Here is a 6,076-nt window from a genome sequence, read left to right on the forward strand (position 1 = left end):
GTTTCGATCTCTACCGGTTCTCTGTTATGAACATCAGTCGTCTGAATATGTTGATCGTTGGTATCCTTCAGAGGATCCTCCATGGCTTCATTATCCAAGATTACCTTCAGCATTTGACACTTTACATTGCTCACATTAGCAGGTTGATTTATAAAGTTATTAATAACATTGTCTTAAATTTGATCTTTAAATTCAAGTGCCTCTGCTATTGTGAGTGGTGAACAGATGCTTTCCTCCAGGTATGCTGGTGGTTGTTTACATATTTTTATAGTGGCTAGACTTGGGTTGGTAGGAGGATATAACACAAGATTTTTTACAACATCCCCCTTTGCAATAGTCATGCTTTCTTCTCGACAGCCAATTGGCTATCGCAAGCCAAGATCGGCCCAGAATCAGAAGGTGCCCGTCTAATCTACTCTTTGGGTTTATGACAAGAAAATCTACTGGATATTCCCACGAATCAATAGAAACTGTGATATCCTATAAGGTTCCTTTTGGCCTTACCACCAAATGATCAAAAATTTCTTATAGAGCGGTGGTTGGTACAGGGATGTAATATCAAGTGCTTGACAGGCTTATGTTGTTAAAATGTTAATGGCTGCACCCAGATCAACTAGAGTATTGGGAAAAGAGTGGCCATATATCTGAACTGTCATTACGGGGTTTCCCGAATCTTCATACTTTATTGGAGTTTCCCCTCCCAAGGGTAAATTAGATAAGGTCCCTACAACGTGAATGGTGGGTGAGGTTTTTTCTTTCCTCGCAGGCTTCTTTACTCATAGCTCTTCAATTGTTTTAGCATAGATGGGTATGTCTTGAATGGTTTGGAGGATAGGGATTTTAATAAAAAGATTTTTCAGTTCCCCTACAAGATCGAAATCTAGATAAATAATAGATTTGGGTATCGTTAACCTTTCGGGGAATGGGGGAGAAGTGAATGTAAATTTTTCAGGGTCTTCATGCTGATTTGTCTCTTCCCCTTATTTTAGTTTGTTATTAATTACAGGTGGTGGTATATGTACAGGTGGGGTTTCAATTTTGATTGAAGACTAATCCATGTTTTCCTCGAGGGTGATGATATGACCTGTCCTCAATCTGAGTTCATTACATTGTTTTTTCTCAACCTCATAATCTGAGCTTTCAATAATCTGCACCAACTGGACCAGTCCGTTATTAGGATTTGAATTCAGTTGAGCTAGCAATTGAGGCTGCAGAAGAGGTTGGGGATTTTGCTGTAATGTATAAGGTGTTGATAGTGCAGGTTGAGGCTGAGGACCTGGCCCCATAGGTGCTTTAGATATCTCTAGAGGTTGCTGCTAATTTGTAGACCAATTCAAATTTTGACAGGTAGAGGTAGGCCACTGGGATTGATAGGGATTTCCCTGCCAAACAAGAGTAAAAGGAGAATTTGGCTAGCCATTACCTGGAAAAGATTGCGTTGGCCATGGTGTCATAGCGAATGGATGGGTTTTCCAACTTGGGTAGGGTGATTGACCCTGCCATGCTGTCCCAAGGTTCTATTGTTGATTAAACTGTGAAGAAAGAAATAATTGGTATGCATCTTGTGTCATACCTATAGGTTTAGCCTACCACTTTTGACACTAATTCATCTAATATACCAGGTCTATTTCTTCTTCTGCTTCCTTGAATACTGCTTTTAGCCCTGGCAATGATGGACATTGTTAAGTGGCGTGCTCTTTAGTACAGCTAGTGCATGTCTACACCATGTCTAGTGGGCATTCCTATTGGTTGTGCTTCTTTCAAAAACATGGACAGAAGATGGCCAAGTTTTGTTCTGATAAGGTGTTGAGTCTTGAAAATGTCATTCATTTCCATTACACTTTCACTATTATGTCCATTATTTCACCTCCATTTCACTACTATGTCACCACATTCATCCCACTTTCATTATCATTGGGCCACATTTATGTTTTTCCAATATTTATTAATTCTAAGCCTTTTAAGTGAAGTTGTGGTTAAAAATTAGAAAATAATGTGCATATGCTTATACCTAACAAATGGGTTGAGATTGTTGACATGTGTAGGTTGAAAGAAGGCTTCTAGAAGACCCTTATGTGGCACTCTAAGGCCAAATTCGAATTTGAGTGGAAAGAATCATGGGATCATAAGGATATGTGTCACATCTCCTAATTGTATTGTAACTCTAAGAAGACATGTGTCTTATCAGTTCATATTTTGATTAGGACTCTAGAGGTAGAGGGAGAGATTCATGGACTCTCATTAATGAGATGGCTTCTCATCTTTTTGTATAAATAGGAGATCTCTATCCTTCATTTGTTAGTTCTTAAGTCTCAATTTAGAGTTCTTTAGCTTGGAGTTTGTAGTTCTTCCTTCATGGATCTTGAAAGCTTTGGAGAGCTTTATTGTACTTTGTGATTTTGAAGAATTTGAATAAAGCTTTGATGTTCTCAACATGGAAGGAGATGTGAAGTAGATGTCATGGAGCACATTAGAATGTAAGGTAGAGTAGATTTCATTTTGTAATTTTGCTTTGATTTCATTATTTCATTTGATTGCTTTCAAGTTTGATAGATTAGATTTTCCATTCATGCAATTTTAATTCATGTAAGTGTGTTCAACCGGTTGATTGTAGATTAGTTTTTTTTCTTTACATGTTTTTGCATCAAATAGTGACATGAGATTTACCTCTCTGCTGACTTTGTTTTTTTTCTAACTTTTCAATTTCAGTTATGCTTTGATTTCAGTCTTATTCTTTTACTTTGTTAGTTAGTTTAAATATCAGATTGCTCATGTCATTTTCAGTTACCTCCTATAGCCAGAGTGAGTCAAATGGTGAGGGATTGAAGTATGAATGTGTAGTATGATATTAGTTTATTTTTTTGCAAGTTAGTTATTGAATTTCTCATGTCATTTTCAGTTACCTCCTATAGCTAGAGCGAGTCAAATGGTGAGGGATTGAAGTATGAATGCGTAGTTTGATGTTAGTTTATTGTTTTTCAAGTTAGTTATTGAATTTCTCATGTCATTTTCAGTTACCTCCTATAGCCAGAACGAGTCAAATGGTGAGGGATTGAAGTATGAATGCGTAGTTTGATATTAGTTTATTTTTCTGCAAGTTAGTTATTGAATTGCTCATGTCATTTTCAGTTACCTCCTAAAGCCAGAGCGAGTCAAATGGTGAGGGATTGAAGTATGAATGCGTAGTTTGATATTAGTTTCATTTTCTGCAAATTAGATATCATATTGCTCAATTTGTTTATGATTACCTCCTAAAGCCAGAGCGAGACAAATGGTGAGGGGTCAGAATATGAGTTGATGTAATTTGATTTTAGCTTTACTTTACTTGCAACTTTTTTGATTTTCTTTGAGTGCAGTAGCTTAGTTCATTTCTTTTGTATTTAGACAAGCATCATAGACAGTGATTTCATGATCAGTATTTCATCTTTTGTTTGATTGAAGTAGCTGCATATTTATGCTTTTGTTTAAGTACTAATTCCATCAATAACATGTTTTGAGATCTTTTGAAGTGCTAAGATTTGGAAGTTACCATTAGGGACATAGACTTTGTCTTGAAATATACATCCATACTTACCTTGTCTTGAAATCTACATCCATACTTGACCTTTAAAAGTATTCTTAAGACCTTAGAATAGGATTTCCATTTGCATTAGATACTTTAGGAAACCAACAAAAACAAAACCCCAAAACAAAATAAAATCTATAAAACAACAAAGTAAGAAAAAGGTTAACTAAGCACATATGGTGCACCATACTTCATCAGTTTACGATACCAGGATTGATAATTTATGTAGAGCAATTTAAGACGTTAAATTGACTAGACATAAGGCTCATTTTTGTTTAGCCTGTAAGATGTCTAGCTGCATTGTGAGAGTGCCCAGGATGTCGGTCTTAAAATCTTCCAGGAGGTTACCAATTTCCATCTGCGTTACACCTCCACTGTGTGGTTTTCTTCCCTTGCTCATGGGATCTCGACTTCCCGTTCCTTTATGTGTGCTTCCTCATGATCACCTGAATCATACAGAAGCGAATTATTTCATCATAATATTCCAGAGAAATATCTCATTTTCCCATTAAGTTTAGAGTTTCTACCCATTCCTCTTTCATTCCTTTAATTAAGATAGCTCTTAGGACTTCTTTCAGTAAGGCAGTATGTGGAGACCTATGCAAATTATAATTAAATCATTTTACATATTCTTCTAGTGTTTCATTATATTTTGCAGTCATCTTAAAAATCTCATCTTTTAGTTCCCTAGACTTACAAAAGTCCTGGTATCTTTTGAGGAAGGAGGTTTTCATCTCGTCCCAAGAATTAATAGTTTACCCACCTAGATCAATAAACCATCTTAAGGCTACTCCTTTTAGATTGGAAGGGAACAACTTTAGCTTTTAGGGGTCAGTGGTGTAGTCATACCATCTACAGAGAACATCAAACTCAAACAAGAAAGCATCGAGATCCTCTGTGATCATCCCATGGAAAGTTGGGATGCTCTGCAGAGGAATAGCTTTCATGGGGGCATTGACCACTTGGTCGACTATGGGGTACTCTAATGTTGAGGTTTGACCTTGAGGTGGTTGATCTGCCATTTGGTCAAAGATGTGCCAATAACCTTAGGGGATTCAAGGGGTGCTTTTTTAGTAAGTGGAGGATTAGTAGCCTGACCTGGCTTTACAACACTACCTAGATCTGGGATGAGAGGAGTTCCTTGTTCAGAGAGCTGTGGTTTTGCCTTAGTAGTCCCACAGGTTTCTCCTTCTCCTTCTCTTAAGTTACAAGATTTTCCCTCTTGTAGAGGATTAGAATGTAAACTTATTGTAGCTTGAAGACTCTGTTATGATCCTCCAACTTGGCTTTGAATCTCAACATATGCTGCAGATGGTGATCCTCCTACTTGAGGGGTAATAGTAGAACTTTTTCCAAGTGTTGCCTGGAATCCTATTGACGCTTGAGGCTCTACTTTTCTTACGATTTCTTCTATAAAGGCCGTTCTCCCAAGGTTCACTGATCCTTTGGGTTTTACAAATTTAGGTGGGGGGTTCTGCTCTTTTTCTATCTTTCTATTTCTAGTCATTCATAAAAACCAATTCCTACTTAACCTCTAAGGCTTTGTTGAAAAGTGGGCTGGTAAGAAAGCTCTTTAGTTGCTAGGTACGCAAGTTATTACCTTCTGTTTTTAAAACCCAATTCTTTCACGGAAAGATTAGAAGGAAATCACTTGAAACACTCTCCCCAGCAATGGTGCCAAAATGTTGGTGCACTAAGATGTCTTTCTACAGGCAATCTTAATTCCTACATTAATTTTCAACCCAAGGTAGGTCTTTTTATCTCAAGAGTGTCAGCACAATCTATGCAATGAATTCAAAGGTTAGCTAAAGGTACATCATTGCAATCACTAATAACTATCTCTTCAACTTAAGTTACACAACCCTTAAAGAAATAACTAAGGGAGAAATGACTCTGAAAGAACTCTTAACACACTCTGCAATTTCATCTACTTATTCCAAAATTAAATGAATCTGAATGTGAATGAAAAGAATCACATTTGGCGATCTTCAAATAGAGTTAAAACTAACTCAGTTGATCAAGAAAGAGAACTATAACAACTAAACAATAATGTTAATCTATCACAAATCAGAATGGAATGGAAAATCCTAATTGAATGGAAATCTCGATTTAACAACAATCTCGATTGAACGACAATTAAGCAAATACGATGAATAACTTCTAAACAACAAATTTTTTCTGTCAGCATATTATGGAAATTAATTGACACTTTCTCTAAGATCTACGATATCATACTCAGAAGGAACACCAATCTACTTTGAAAATAATATAACCAATCAAATCAAAGCATTATTCAAATACATCACACGACTAAGTATGAATCGAAATGAATAACAATATGAATTAGAATCGTCAATCCTCACAGTAAGCGAAATAATATTAACTCAACATTAACAATCAATAAAGATTCAAATGGAAATATTATAACAAAAGAAAGTAGTAGAATTTCTCTTGATTGGGCCCAGAGTCGACAGAAGTCTCCACTAAGGAATACTAGAATATAAGTGAAGA

This window comes from Pinus tabuliformis, chromosome 6 (genome assembly GCF_031772625.1).
Source record: "Pinus tabuliformis cultivar Carrire ecotype Pingquan chromosome 6, CPIR1, whole genome shotgun sequence".
Taxonomy (NCBI): domain Eukaryota; kingdom Viridiplantae; phylum Streptophyta; class Pinopsida; order Pinales; family Pinaceae; genus Pinus; species Pinus tabuliformis.